The sequence below is a fragment of the Perissodus microlepis genome, chromosome 15 (assembly GCF_051167445.1).
Source record: "Perissodus microlepis isolate ML-2025 ecotype Zambia chromosome 15, ASM5116744v1, whole genome shotgun sequence".
NCBI classification, from domain to species: domain Eukaryota; kingdom Metazoa; phylum Chordata; class Actinopteri; order Cichliformes; family Cichlidae; genus Perissodus; species Perissodus microlepis.
Window position 1 is genome coordinate 38535444 of NC_140475.1, and position 16687 is coordinate 38552130.

The following is a 16687-nucleotide window of genomic DNA, read 5'->3' on the forward strand; positions in this document are numbered from 1 at the left end:
CACATGGATGACTTTTACAGAAACTCCTCCACCCCCAGTATGAACAGGGAACCTGTGAGGACTCAGCCTTTGTACCCGGCTGTAAACATGTTTTTATGCTTTAAAGTCGTACAGCACATTTCAACTCGGGACTCTATTGGAATTGACTGAGTGGCCATTTGAGGAACTGCACAGTTGTTGGCTTCATTTTTCCATCCCAGTGGTTGATTCATTTACATCAAAACAACCGTCCATTGCTAAAGGGCAATAACGCTTTTTTAAACGTGAGTCTGATTTTCCAATCTTCAAAATAAAAATAGGTGAACTACTGATCCAGCACTGAGTGAGAACGCAACTCCCCGACCACCAAAAGACGGTCTTATCTCTCTTTGTTTGTTTAAAATTATTCTATATTTTAACTATTTAATCTTTTTCCACTTTTCCTTGGAGGACTGTGTCTCATATTCATCTTGACACGACTGTATTCCTACAACACCACACCTCTCACCACATCTCAGAGCGACACTTCTCTAGCATGTCACACACTTGTGTGTCTGCAGAGATCTTTTCCATCTTGCTGTCTGCACAAGAACAACAACCTCAGCCTGTCAGACCTAAAAACAAGCATTCTTACTTTGACATGTGAATTTGCCCTGTGGGATTACTTTAAAGCCATTTTGCAGTTTGCTGGTTACATTCTTACTCAGTACTGGACCAATCACAGCCATTTTAGTCAGTATAAATTAGTTAGACCCCAAAAGATGGAAAAAAGAGCCAAGGTTAAAAAAAATGCTTTATTAAAGTGTGTCATTAATTCAGTCAATACAACTGGGACACTGTGCTTACTGAAACCAACCAGAAGAACACCAATAAGTGATTTGTGTGCTGTAGGGATGTAGTGAGGTCCTCAGGTAGGTTCAGCAGCAAACCCAAAGTCTCGGGGGGGGTCTCTAAAGTGATGAAATCTCACGAGACTCCCATTTTAAAATGACCAACTGATTACATTTAAAAGCTGTTTTGGCCTCTGAGTAATGTACACCTTCATAACAGCGGCAGGTAATTTGAATTTGGAGAGTAGTAAGGCTGAGAGTTAAGGGCACTGCTGCTTTGATTAACAGGGTGCACTGGGAGCTTTAGCTAAATGCTGTGTGCTAGGCCTTGGCTCTGTTAATTAAAGTCAGTGAACTGGTCCTCTCAACTGTATTGTTGCTAATGGTGTCTTTTGGATATGCCAAACACTACGTCTTCCTGTGTGTTGAAGCACATTTGTCTTAATCCAATAGCAGATACAGGGAGTGCAGAATTATTAGGCAAATGAGTATTTTGTCCACATCATCCTCTTCATGCATGTTGTCTTACTCCAAGCTGTATAGGCTCGAAAGCCTACTACCAATTAAGCATATTAGGTGATGTGCATCTCTGTAATGAGAAGGGGTGTGGTCTAATGACATCAACACCCTATATCAGGTGTGCATAATTATTAGGCAACGTCCTTTCCTTTGGCAAAATGGGTCAAAAGAAGGACTTGACAGGCTCAGAAAAGTCAAAAATAGTGAGATATCTTGCAGAGGGATGCAGCAGTCTCAAAATTGCAAAGCTTCTGAAGCGTGATCATCGAACAATCAAGCGTTTCATTCAAAATAGTCAACAGGGTCGCAAGAAGCGTGTGGAAAAACCAAGGCGCAAAATAACTGCCCATGAACTGAGAAAAGTCAAGCGTGCAGCTGCCAAGATGCCACTTGCCACCAGTTTGGCCATATTTCAGAGCTGCAACATCACTGGAGTGCCCAAAAGCACAAGGTGTGCAATACTCAGAGACATGGCCAAGGTAAGAAAGGCTGAAAGACGACCACCACTGAACAAGACACACAAGCTGAAACGTCAAGACTGGGCCAAGAAATATCTCAAGACTGGTTTTTCTAAGGTTTTATGGACTGATGAAATGAGAGTGAGTCTTGATGGGCCAGATGGATGGGCCCGTGGCTGGATTGGTAAAGGGCAGAGAGCTCCAGTCTGACTCAGACGCCAGCAAGGTGGAGGTGGAGTACTGGTTTGGGCTGGTATCATCAAAGATGAGCTTGTGGGGCCTTTTCGGGTTGAGGATGGAGTCAAGCTCAACTCCCAGTCCTACTGCCAGTTTCTGGAAGACACCTTCTTCAAGCAGTGGTACAGGAAGAAGTCTGCATCCTTCAAGAAAAACATGATTTTCATGCAGGACAATGCTCCATCACACGCGTCCAAGTACTCCACAGCGTGGCTGGCAAGAAAGGGTATAAAAGAAGAAAAACTAATGACATGGCCTCCTTGTTCACCTGATCTGAACCCCATTGAGAACCTGTGGTCCATCATCAAATGTGAGATTTACAAGGAGGGAAAACAGTACACCTCTCTGAACAGTGTCTGGGAGGCTGTGGTTGCTGCTGCACGCAATGTTGATGGTGAACAGATCAAAACACTGACAGAATCCATGGATGGCAGGCTTTTGAGTGTCCTTGCAAAGAAAGGTGGCTATATTGGTCGCTGATTTGTTTTTGTTTTGTTTTTGAATGTCAGAAATGTATATTTGTGAATGTGGAGATGTTATATTGGTTTCACTGGTAAAAATAAATCATTGAAATGGGTATATATTTGTTTTTTGTTAAGTTGCCTAATAATTATGCACAGTAATAGTCACCTGCACACACAGATATCCCCCTAAAATAGCTCAAACTAAAAACAAACTACAAACTACTTCCAAAAACATTCAGCTTTGCTATTAATGAGTTTTGTGGGTTCATTGAGAACATGGTTGTTGTTCAATAATAACATTATTCCTCAAAAATACAACTTGCCTAATAATTCTGCACTCCCTGTATATAGCATGTGTTTGCTTTGCATCTGTTCAGTTTATTAATGATAGCGTTAGCTGATCACGTCGGACTCAAACAGACCCAAATAGCGACTGCTAAAACGCTGTCGTGATGGGTTCAGAAGTCCAAATGTAGTGGCCGACTTCACAATGGCTACGCCCAGCTCTTTTTTGCAGCACGTGTTGAACTAGGTTGTTGTTCCCAAAAGACAAAACTCATTTACAAGTGTTGAGTTTTAAATTATTTAACAGATTCAGCAGTGATTTACCTGCAGGCTGGCTGGAGGTAAACTCTGCTGTGCTGTCATCTTATCTTCTTGTGCCCATGATATTAACAAGCACAGCAGATAATTTCCATATGATTATGTTTTAATAGCAAAACAAAAGTGCGTGTGGTTGAAAAAAGAAAAGTCTAAGGAAACTAATCTGTATTAATGAATATAAAGGACAAACTGAACATATCGATTATTTTGTTTGACTGATTGATTCATTCTTCAATCAGTCAGATGCTGGCAGTAAGGAGACCCATCATATGCAACAAAGCCCGAAGCAAATCCTTCAAATTGCTGACTCCATCTGATCAATATTCAGCACTGGAGGCTTTCTGTTTGACCACAATCAGTCTTTGTGTTACAGACTAAGAACTGTTGTTTCCATAATTCAAGATTTTCACTAAAGTTATTTTCTCTCCATCAGTAACATCTTGGCTGCAACATACAAGGCTGACTCCTGTTGGTGGACGACTGTTTATTACTTACGTTTGTTTGCCTGACATCACTGATACAGCTGATACTGAGACGCCTCGGCCAGCTTTAGTTCTTTGTCACAAGAGTCTTCGTGCCCTCCTGGAAGGAACAGAACATCGAGTCGATTACTTTTGTTTTACCAAAACAGCCACAGGAACAGGACAGTCTTTAATGCTAGCATGTTGTGGGGTGAACGTGACTATGTTATTACAGTGTTATTACAGTGTTAGCATCCAGTGTATGCCTGCAGGCCAGCGAGATGCCACAACTCTAGAGCTGAGAGACATACGGATGTAGTAAACCAGTAAAAAGAACTGGTTCTGTCTTTCTCTGCAGCTGTTTATGCTAAACTCAGCTTTATCAGTGTGCACTGTGTAGTGCAGCTAGATTTGATTGTGTACTGTCAAACTTCTCTTACAGGTCTGTGAAGATATTTACAGAATTGTGCCTAACCAACTTTTTTTTGCCTTAAATTCACCAGGAAAGCTGACACAGTATCACACGAAGTCCACCACTGTTCATTTACAAAGTCAACACATTTGTTTGTTTAAGTTAACACGAGCAGGTTTGACCAGAAACGCCAGGATTTCCTTTATCCTTCTGTTCCTTCCAGGCAACATTAATATGTTACATCCAGTAACATATTAATGTTGCCTGGATTTAACTTTAACAGGAAACAGCTTTATTAACTCTCCTAAATCCAGGCTAGGTTGCCCCTCCCTTTCTTTTTCCTCTTCACCAAGCACCCTCTTTTGGACACTGACATAAAGTGCAGGAGTAGACGTGCCTAAATTATTTAAACATGTAAAATGTGGATGGGTGGTGGGTAGCTGGCTTCTAATTATTGAGCGATACTGTTACATAATTGCACTAACACACCACACACTTCACATCCTGGGAAAGGCTGTAAGGAAAGCTTAGGTGCGATATTCAATAAATGCAGTAAATTGTGTGATAATTAGCTATTTGACGTTTGCGTAGTCTAAAACTACTGATGACCTGATGATTCCATATATAGCAGTAATGTTATGACTTTGACATTTGAATGGCACAATAAGGCCACACCAGTTCATGCCTGATTTGTATTTGGAGATTTGTCTGCTGATAGAATCCAAATACTGACAGCGCTCATCAGGTGTGAATGAATATAATAATCAGAAGGCATTAATAAATCCTGATGTGATAACATCTTGATAGCAGCTGCAGATGTGGTATACTCCATGCAGGAAGTGACACGTCTAATCTCAGCATCTCCTTTATGTATGAAGTGATGTTTCTTTGAAGTGATTACTTCAAAGTCCTGCTGAAAACACTAGGGATGCACTTCATAGCTTGATGCAAATCCAATATTATTTTTTTCAAAAGCCACAATAGAGTCTTTTGACAAAATTGTCAAACATATGGCCCATGAGCCAGAATGGGCCCACCCAAGGGTCCAATCCAGTCCACTGGATGGCTTTGCTAACTCTGAAAAGCTTTATTTTTGGACTTTTGTTACAAGCGTTTAAGCCATGAAAGAGGATTTCCAGACTATTAATTTTATCTCAGCCAGAGGTCTGAATCATTGTCAGTTTAACAAGTTTTAATGCCTGACAAAAGGCAAAAGTTAATCTGAGGAGCTGAGCAGGAGTATTTCTTTGATAAATACTCATATTAGGGAGGGGCAAAGGTTCCAACAATGACTTCAGTGGAGCTTCATACTGCTCTGTTTCAGACAGTTTACACTGGTGTCTGTATGATGTCATTAAATATGGCAGCAAGTATATGGTGTTCTCAGCCACGCAGCTCAAAATTATCCAATGAGAAGGAAGCTGGCTTTTCAGTCTATAAAGAGACAGAAGTTAAAATGGCCTGTGGTGAACCTATTATGAGTCATGAAAAGCTACTGTTGAGTCTGACTACAGAGTCCAAGAGTAACAACATTATTTGAAACAAAGGGCAGTGAACAAAGGGTGAAAATGTAGATTAAATGTTTGCAGATCTCTGAATGTTTTCAGCCTGTCAAAAATGATGCAAACCATCAAAGCTTAATTACAACTTTTGCAAAAATTACAAAAGGTGAAATGAACAAAGTTCAAGAGCAAACTTTCAACCTTACAAACCATCTTTTTACCAGATTCAGATCATGGCAGAAATATCTTAAACTAACAACACAAGAACTCCAGCAACACTTAAAAGTAAAGAGGAACAATTTTATTAACTGACTAACGGATTGTGGCCTTCATCAGGGTCATAGTAATACATAACACAAATGGGCTTAAATAAAGGACAAGAAACAGAAAAAAAAGTTCAAGTTAACCATCACATCTCCATGTTGTCAGTGTCTCATCCTCTCCATGCACCTTGGAAGAAGGCAAAGTTGTGCCAGAAATGTTTGCTGAGAGATATTTTTAACTCCTCACCTCCTGAAGGTGTGGAGTTAATATTGGTCCCACTGTTTGAAAGGCATCACTGCATAAAGTATTGAGAATCAACATTTCAGCGCTGTGACAGCTGTTGGCTCCTTTATCAGGAACTTCATAGCAAACGCAATATTACTGCTTTCTAATATTTTACTTGGACATTAACGCATCCATAGAGGGATTATACGCTGCAGTTCTGCCTGTACAATTTACATTTTGAGATTTGAGCACAATGCTGGTATATCTCAGCACAAAGAAAAAAACCAAAGACAGGTGTTTCAGTGGCAACATCCCCGCAGGAAAGACTTTCAAGCTTAAGACCTTCAAATCCAGAGACCAATTCTCCCCCTGCTGAATACATTTAGAGAAGAAACCACAAATCCTGCAAGGATTGAAAGTGCCTCCCCCACACCTGCACACAAACAAAGCAAGCATGTGTCTCACTGCTCTAATATTGCATTTTAAAAGCATCTCCTTCCCCATCTCATTCAGACTGCTTCACATTCAGCTGATTAAATCCTCTCAGAGCCAATCAGAAGGCAGCAGCATGTGTGTCTGTTTGTAAATCTATCACACCTCTATTCATGCAGGTTACAGCTCAGGTTAGTCCAATTTAAATTGCTTTACAGAAGAATGACAAAAATATGACAGTTTCAATTCACACAATTGAAACAATTTGAGACTAATGAGACAAAGATAATATAAATTACAAGAGAGAATAGAAAACTTTAAACATGAAACAGTGTAAAAGCAATTAAAAGGAGCGCTCACACGCTGGCTCGCTTACTACTGGAACATTTATTAACATTCATTAAGTTGTAATGTTTTGGTCTGTGTGATATTCATCAGATTTATGAGCAGCAGCATTTTCATGTTTATAAATGCATAGGAAGAGTTTATGAAAATCCAATGAAATCCTTGCACATATGTTTGTCTGTAGTCAAACAACAGTATGAGCGAGATCATCAATATCTGAACATGGCAACAGATTCAAATCCAAAACACAAAGTCTAGAAGTTTAAAGTCAAAACCGTCTACAAAGTGTTGCTGCGTCTTCAGAGCACTTGCTGTCACATTTATATGCAGATTAATATCCCTGAAAGTTAACTGACTTGTGTTATACTGTTCACGTCTACACTTCTGACCAGTTTTGTTTTGGATTTCTTTTTTTAAATAAGCTAAAATATTAAATTAAGTAAAAGTTATTTATTGCTCGAATGACAATATCTCTAATATCTAGAAAGCTTTTATTTATCTCAGCTTCCACCCTTGGGTAAGTAAAACTTGTTAAATACGACAACAGTTTCATCAGAGTAGAGGTTTCATAGTGGGCAGCGTCTGCATAATCCCTGTCCTCCCTCTAAATATACAAAATATGTGTGTCCCTCAGGTCCTCTATTAAAGGTCTGGGGGGATCTGGGGGGGTCTGAGGGGGGGGCCTGTCCAGGATCTTAGCTGCTGTTTTCTGGGCAGCAACCTCTGATGTTGGCCTGGAGTCTGCTGGAGAAACTCTTCCAGTGTGGGGGTTACAGTGTCTAATGCTCCTATTACCATTAGGACCACTTTGAATTTTACCTTCCACATTTGCTCCAGCTGTTCCTTCAGCGCCTGGCACCCCTGGCTCTGGTTGCTGTCGTCAGCTTTTAGGTCCACCAGCCACTTGACATTGGTGGTATGTGACACCTTTTTCTCCCAGATGTTTTTCCAGTGTTGTTCAGTTTCAGCTCTGAGTGGCTCTGCCCTCGTGCTGTTATTCCCTGTAGATGAGAGAACACCCTGGATGGATCTTCAGAGAACAGGCCCTCTGCTTCTCTGGTTTATCTCTTCAGCCTCGTGGCCAGAGCTTTGTTTGTCTCAGTCTCAGTTATGGACATCTGTTTATCACCCAGGTCCTGTCTCTCATGACGACCTTGTGCACCTCAGTTAACCAACTAACATCCTTCCAGGCTTCCTGGATTTTGGCTTCCAGCCTTATTCTCCACGGAGGGCTTCCTCTACCTGCATCCGTGATCTTATACCCGAGTGCGTCTAGGATTACTTTGACCGGGGCCAATATGAGCTCACTGCTTTGGGAATCTCCTTAAATCTCATTAAATGTTGCTGTTAATGTTATTACATAAATGCAAGTATGAGAAGTTTAGATGTTCCTCATTTAACATGAGAGGGTCAGATAGAGGGGTTTTTGGTTGTTTGTTTTCCTGCCACACATTCAGGTGTGCAGACATTTTGCACAGCAAACATAAATACAAAAAAATAACAATTAATGATGATTCAAATTCTCGATTAGATTTCAGCTAACAGCTCCATCACATGTGCAGCTGGTGGACGCAGCTGTGAAAGCAGGCTGAGAGTCTCATTGGAGTCTCATTAAAACCTACATCAAACCAGCAGGACAGCGAGCCACAGCGAAAAAGGCACACGGGGACTAAAAGTAAGACTCAGAGTATCAAACAGCTAATTAATGGTGCAACAGGACTAAAGGGCACAAAGAGGACAATGACTGGCTCATTATTTACAAGCCTTTATCAGCTTTTTAATGGGAAAACCAGACCCAAATTGCAACAAATTAGTCTTGCCAAAGGTTCACAGGAACATTAAATCATTAGCAGGTCTGACCTTGTCTGTGTTGCTGCGTTTTATAAACTGCAGGTCTCATTAGATCTCGGCCACAAACCTAGTGACGCTGGACTTGATGGAAGGTAACTGAGTCCATAATGTTTCTCACTTTATCAATATACTTGCAGTTTCCTTCAGTAAGATTATTTGAATATTTTGAATAAATCAGATATTCTAATAACACAGGGTTCGGGAAAAGGCCGTCACCAATGACAAAGTAGAAGTTAAAGTAGTAGCTTTATTTTATTTTTTTGCATACTGGTCAGATTCCTGTTGTAGATAAGGAATTAAATATTTTGCCAAATTTCTAAAAATAAAAAAACCTAAAACAGCTATTATGAACTATTTGTTACAAAAACTCAGAATAAACTCAGAATTAAACTTAGATTGAATTCAGAGAGTAAAAAAAAAACTCTGTTAATAGTACTCACAAATTTAAAAACATAAATTTTCAGAGATTCAGCTGGAGAGAAAACCTTCTCACCCCACATAGACCGAGTCAGATTAGAGCCCCTTGCTACTGAATATATCCGAATCATCAATGGAAGCATCCAGAAGAGACGCTGCTGCTGAATCGATCTGTTTGGGAGAATAAAAATGATGTAAGGATGTCTTCCATCATGTTGTTGCACCTCAACCACAGCTCTTTAAAGAACGGCACTTGGGCCGGACAAACGAGAAAACAAACAGCACTCGCTCATTTTTCTCTTCTTCCTCAGAATTTACTTTACTTTTAAAAATAATACTAGACACCATTTACCTGTGTCTGATGACACAGCATTTTATTTCATTAGACAAAAAGGAAACAAGGTGGCAAACAACATTTTTAAGTCTGAGAGCCGAGCCTGGGGGTCGGATAAACTCCTGGCCACATTTTTAGCTCAGTCTAAACCTTAAATGTTCCACGTGGCTGTTCAACTAATGAAGAAATTGAATTCTTTGACAACAAAACAGTTTCATTGAAGTTCATTTCTCATGAATTTACAGTTTTAATCCAAGAGAATATTCAAAATGATCTTGTTCATAATGAACCCATTTTTTTCTCAGAGTATTAGCTTAAGCCCCCTCCCTCCCCCGTAACATAAAATGAACATAAGACTTTCATAAAAACGAATTCATGTATCAACTTTTTTCATTTTCACTTCCATTAATTTTCTAGCAGCCTCTTAGATTACCGCAGTAAATCTATTAAGGCACCTGATTCTCAGACTGAGCAGCTACTACAGTGAACCACTCTTTATGAATTTATGCCTCCTTATCAATAAGTTAATAACATCAAAACAAATACAGTAATTTCCACAGTGAATGGCTGTTTTTACTATGATGAGCACACAGGTAATGATAGTTTTGCATTAAGAAACAGAGGATTAGCAAACCGTTGTCCTGAATACTTCTTCCATAATGAAATATATTCTAGGACCAATCATTAAGTTTACAGCTTCACCACCTGTTTCTCTAAATCTGGAGCTGAGCTGAATTAGCTGAATCTGTGAACTGTAAGTTTTAGTTGGTGAAAACCATTTCATCCAGTAGGAGACTGAGAGGTGACTGATTAAAATGAGACACACACGTCGTAATTCTCTGCTAAATATTTCTCTTTAAAATATGTTTCAAAAGTATTTAAAAATGATGATTTTCAAGGCAAACCTCTCACAGATTCATTAGTAGGGTTCATGAACCAAACACTCACATCTGTATATCAACACCCGTCCAAAACATTTGATACCAGCAGCAATTTTTAGACAGATCATAATGACTCGCACTGTAAATGCAGCCTTTGATGTGCAGCCAAGCCTGGCTGAACTTAATAATAATTTGTTCCCACAAACGAGGATCAGGCTGCCCTTGGAAAAATTATCTCACTGAGGTCAGAGTCAGTTCAACATCATGTGCTTTTCATGTTGTGGAATGAGCAACCTACCAAATTAGATCAAGTTTTCTTCGCTGCGATTGTTCGCTGTTTTGAGGGGGATGAAGTTCAAACGGCTGATTTTGTTGACTGAAACTTGAGAAGAGACGGGCAGCTGAAAACACCCGAGCTGGAGAGTCATCGAGCAACCTTCCAGTCAAAGGCTGGTGGCTGCACTCATTACACTGCTGCAGCCCAGCCTCAGCTAATACACACTGGGAATGCGTGTGTGTGTTTGTGTATATATGAGAAAATGAGAAAAAGACAGTGTACCGTAAGTTTACTGGAGGCTGTACTAGTGCATACAACATCTAAATTTGTCTTCTGAGTGTGGGTGTATTTTTACTGTATCTTTAAATATTACTGTTCAAGGCACTAAATTTAAGAAATCGCTGAAGCTTCTAAAACTTGCATCTAAAATTTCACACTAGAACTTCTCTTTGTTCTGCTGCCAGCACAAAGACATGCTTACAGTGCTTCAAAGCTGGATTTCATGAGTCTTGGTGGAGAGCTGATGCACGAACAGAAGAGGAACTCATCAAATTTAGATCCAAATCACTTTACCTAAAATATAAAGTAAGGGCATTAACCTCAGTGGAGGATGTGTTCTTCAACCGCCCTCCTACGGTTTGTAGTGCTATTTAACTGTCAGCAAGATTATGCAAAACCAACTGAGTTTCATGTAACTCAGTGGGAGGGAGGCGCCGCGCAGTAGAACAAACCATGAATCTTTGGTGTGGTTCTAGATCGCTTTCTTTAAAACAGGACATTAGCTTTGGTCCTTTAGCAAGGCCCCAGTCACACAGTCCTAGAGATAAGACTGCTCGCAACCACCGGTCACTTAGGAAAAGCTTTAGTCCCCATCCAGTTGGCAGGCGGCTGCTGGAGGTTGCTAGAATCATTGTGGAATCAGCTGCTAAACTCCCAGTCATGCAGATACAGATGCGTTCCCTGACAACCACACGCCCTTATGGAAAATGTATATTCCCTTACTGGTTGGCGAGTGGTTGTTGGAGGTTGCTAACAGTCTTACATAAAATTGGTCCCAAAGAGATGTATAATGCTCCACTAAAAACTCCTTTCAGTTGCTTTGGTTGCCAGTAAGTTGCAACAGTTGTCCATAGTTTGCATGGCAGACGCAAACATTCCCCAACTACTTGTGGAGCAGCAGTGAAACTGGGAAACGTGGGACACAAACCATATGTGGAAGTAAAACGTGCAACTTTGTTTTTGAACTGTGGGAGAGGTGTGGCCCCTGACTCAGCTGTAGGGGAGGGTGGTGCAGTGAGCTGAAGGCGGTGCCAGGCAGGTGAGTGGACAGGTGATGGTGATGGCACTGATGAGCTCTCTACTGTTTTAGGCGCTGGAGTGGAGAGGAAGGAGGGCCAGAGCGGGAACGTGTGCATAACGTCGGGGAAGAGCAGCGTGTGTGACCACACCCAGCAATAAAGCAACCAGAAATAAAGAGACACTCTGTGAACACTGAGCGTCTGGTCCGGTCTTTCTACAAGAACGATTTCTACTTTTTCAGGTTTCACTGTTGCTCAGTAACTAGTTAGTAAGTGTTGCAGAGAAGTTGGAGTCTGCAAAACACAGGCAACTGCAGCAATCTGCTAGCAGCCCTACCAGAGGTGTTGCCAACTAGTCTCTAGCCCTCTTTTAACTCTTTTAAACATTTCCAGCTGCTCTCGTGTCCTCCAGCTTAGACTGTTCCAGCACCTGAGGCCATAAAAGTCTGTCTGAAGGTTAATGTCCTTCATTTTGAAATGAGAAAGCTCATGATGGAGGACCTGAGAGTCCGTACTGGTTCATGCACTGTAACCATGTGAGGTGGAGCAGGACAATAAGGTGTTTCACCACATATTTAATCTCAGCTCAGCTCAGGTTCACCTTAAGTCCCTGTAGTACTATGAGATTATTTTTTTCATCTTCTACACACAATTTATGTTACTTCTGGGAACAATTTAATTATCTTGTGCATACAAGATAATTAAATTGTAGGAACAGTTAATTATCTTGTGCACATGGATATCCGCATGCTTCTCTAATAACGTTAAGATGCACAGATCCACTTCACCCAATTATGTTTCATTATGCCACAACACAATTGGTAGAACTTCAGAAGCACACGGCCAAACGCCAAAATCCATACAGTCCTCCATACAGTCCTTCATACAGTCCTCCATACAGTCCTTCATACAGTCCTTCATACAGTCCTCCATACAGTCCTTCATACAGTCCTTCATACAGTCCTCCATACAGTCCTTCATACAGTCCTTCATACAGTCCTTCATACAGTCCTCCATACAGTCCTTCATACAGTCCTCCATACAGTCCTCCATACAGTCCTTCATACAGTCCTTCATACAGTCCTCCATACAGTCCTTCATACAGTCCTTCATACAGTCCTTCATACAGTCCTCCATACAGTCCTTCATACAGTCCTCCATACAGTCCTCCATACAGTCCTTCATACAGTCCTTCATACAGTCCTCCATACAGTCCTTCATACAGTCCTCCATACAGTCCTCCATACAGTCCTTCATACAGTCCTCCATACAGTCCTCCATACAGTCCTTCATACAGTCCTTCATACAGTCCTCCATACAGTCCTTCATACAGTCCTCCATACAGTCCTCCATACAGTCCTTCATACAGTCCTTCATACAGTCCTCCATACAGTCCTTCATACAGTCCTCCATACAGTCCTCCATACAGTCCTTCATACAGTCCTCCATACAGTCCTTCATACAGTCCTTCATACAGTCCTCCATACAGTCCTTCATACAGTCCTTCATACAGTCCTTCATACAGTCCTTCATACAGTCCTCCATACAGTCCTCCATACAGTCCTTCATACAGTCCTCCATACAGTCCTCCATACAGTCCTTCATACAGTCCTCCATACAGTCCTTCATACAGTCCTTCATACAGTCCTTCATACAGTCCTCCATACAGTCCTTCATACAGTCCTCCATACAGTCCTCCATACAGTCCTTCATACAGTCCTCCATACAGTCCTTCATACAGTCCTTCATACAGTCCTCCATACAGTCCTTCATACAGTCCTCCATACAGTCCTCCATACAGTCCTTCATACAGTCCTTCATACAGTCCTCCATACAGTCCTTCATACAGTCCTCCATACAGTCCTCCATACAGTCCTTCATACAGTCCTCCATACAGTCCTCCATACAGTCCTCCATACAGTCCTTCATACAGTCCTTCATACAGTCCTCCATACAGTCCTCCATACAGTCCTTCATACAGTCCTCCATACAGTCCTTCATACAGTCCTCCATACAGTCCTCCATACAGTCCTCCATACAGTCCTCCATACAGTCCTTCATACAGTCCTCCATACAGTCCTCCATACAGTCCTTCATACAAAATCCATACAGTCCTTCATACAGTCCTCCATACAGTCCTTCATACAGTCCTCCATACAGTCCTCCATACAGTCCTTCATACAGTCCTCCATACAGTCCTTCATACAGTCCTCCATACAGTCCTTCATACAGTCCTTCATACAGTCCTCCATACAGTCCTTCATACAGTCCTCCATACAGTCCTCCATACAGTCCTTCATACAGTCCTCCATACAGTCCTTCATACAGTCCTCCATACAGTCCTCCATACAGTCCTTCATACAGTCCTCCATACAGTCCTCCATACAGTCCTTCATACAGTCCTCCATACAGTCCTCCATACAGTCCTCCATACAGTCCTTCATACAGTCCTTCATACAGTCCTCCATACAGTCCTTCATACAGTCCTCCATACAGTCCTTCATACAGTCCTTCATACAGTCCTCCATACAGTCCTTCATACAGTCCTCCATACAGTCCTTCATACAGTCCTTCATACAGTCCTCCATACAGTCCTTCATACAGTCCTCCATACAGTCCTTCATACAGTCCTCCATACAGTCCTTCATACAGTCCTCCATACAGTCCTTCATACAGTCCTCCATACAGTCCTTCATACAGTCCTCCATACAGTCCTCCATACAGTCCTTCATACAGTCCTTCATACAGTCCTCCATACAGTCCTTCATACAGTCCTCCATACAGTCCTCCATACAGTCCTTCATACAGTCCTTCATACAGTCCTTCATACAGTCCTTCATACAGTCCTTCATACAGTCCTTCATACAGTCCTCCATACAGTCCTTCATACAGTCCTCCATACAGTCCTCCATACAGTCCTCCATACAGTCCTTCATACAGTCCTCCATACAGTCCTCCATACAGTCCTTCATACAGTCCTTCATACAGTCCTCCATACAGTCCTTCATACAGTCCTTCATACAGTCCTCCATACAGTCCTCCATACAGTCCTTCATACAGTCCTTCATACAGTCCTCCATACAGTCCTCCATACAGTCCTCCATACAGTCCTTCATACAGTCCTCCATACAGTCCTCCATACAGTCCTTCATACAGTCCTTCATACAGTCCTCCATACAGTCCTTCATACAGTCCTCCATACAGTCCTCCATACAGTCCTCCATACAGTCCTTCATACAGTCCTTCATACAGTCCTCCATACAGTCCTTCATACAGTCCTCCATACAGTCCTTCATACAGTCCTTCATACAGTCCTCCATACAGTCCTTCATACAGTCCTCCATACAGTCCTTCATACAGTCCTTCATACAGTCCTCCATACAGTCCTTCATACAGTCCTCCATACAGTCCTTCATACAGTCCTCCATACAGTCCTTCATACAGTCCTCCATACAGTCCTTCATACAGTCCTCCATACAGTCCTTCATACAGTCCTCCATACAGTCCTCCATACAGTCCTTCATACAGTCCTTCATACAGTCCTCCATACAGTCCTTCATACAGTCCTCCATACAGTCCTCCATACAGTCCTTCATACAGTCCTTCATACAGTCCTTCATACAGTCCTTCATACAGTCCTTCATACAGTCCTTCATACAGTCCTCCATACAGTCCTTCATACAGTCCTCCATACAGTCCTCCATACAGTCCTCCATACAGTCCTTCATACAGTCCTCCATACAGTCCTCCATACAGTCCTTCATACAGTCCTTCATACAGTCCTCCATACAGTCCTTCATACAGTCCTTCATACAGTCCTCCATACAGTCCTCCATACAGTCCTTCATACAGTCCTTCATACAGTCCTCCATACAGTCCTCCATACAGTCCTTCATACAGTCCTTCATACAGTCCTTCATACAGTCCTTCATACAGTCCTTCATACAGTCCTCCATACAGTCCTCCATACAGTCCTCCATACAGTCCTTCATACAGTCCTTCATACAGTCCTCCATACAGTCCTCCATACAGTCCTTCATACAGTCCTTCATACAGTCCTCCATACAGTCCTTCATACAGTCCTCCATACAGTCCTTCATACAGTCCTTCATACAGTCCTTCATACAGTCCTCCATACAGTCCTTCATACAGTCCTCCATACAGTCCTTCATACAGTCCTTTAGGCTGAAGCAAAGTGTAAGAGACTGAATCTCACAACACTGACGTGAAACAAAGTGTCAATCTTTTAAGACGAATGGAAAAGAAAATACGAATAAATGCTAAAATACTAAATATTTCTACAGCGATAATCTAACATGATAATCAAACTGGATACATTATCCTGGAACTAAATAAAACATGATGCTAGTCCCGGCCCACAGAGCAGGACGATGTTCCTGTTACCTTTCTGGCTCTGAGCCTGTCTCCTCATCAGATACTCCCGCATCTTCTTCCCCTCCTTCAATTACTTCTTCTTCACCATCTCCTCCAATCCCAGGCTAATACTCATTCCCATCCTTTTCCTCATCTAACAGCTCCAGATCAGATTCTCTCTCTACTACTCAGAATAAATTCCTCTTTGCTTCACTTTTTTCTCCAAAGATGTTGAGCCTTTAATCTATAAAAATTGTCCACTGAGGTGACGTTCATATAAGGAGTGCTTCAAAATAGAAATAATTTAATTGTTTTCAGATGTAAAATACGCTACATATAATTATCATGGTAAAAACGGCAATAGAGAAATAATATTTCGCTTCCTTCTCCCCTTTGCATAAAATGTGGCTGTTTGTATGCTGGCCAAACTGAAAAGATGCACATCACTGCAAAGCCCTGAATGTTTTCTGAAGAGGACTGTAGGACTTGATCGGGTGACTCAAACACAGCTGAATAAAATGTCC

At 41.5% G+C, this 16687-nt stretch overlaps 1 protein-coding gene across 23 annotated transcripts in view; it reads right to left on the reverse strand.

Moving 5' to 3' along the window:
- The window catches only part of ptprfa (protein tyrosine phosphatase receptor type Fa), a 350902-nt gene that overhangs the window by 302444 nt on the left and 31771 nt on the right, over window positions 1–16687 (reverse strand). For 21 of the 23 annotated variants that reach the window (XM_084953601.1, XM_084953608.1, XM_084953595.1 and 18 more), the window contains exon 2: window positions 3586–3672. The exons of 1 other annotated variant lie outside the window; for it this stretch is intronic. The gene's annotated coding sequence lies outside the window, so the exon portion shown is untranslated. Of the gene's footprint in view, window positions 1–3585; window positions 3673–7550; window positions 7733–16687 lie in introns of all 23 variants that reach the window. One more of the 23 variants, XM_084953585.1, reaches the window with a different exon arrangement.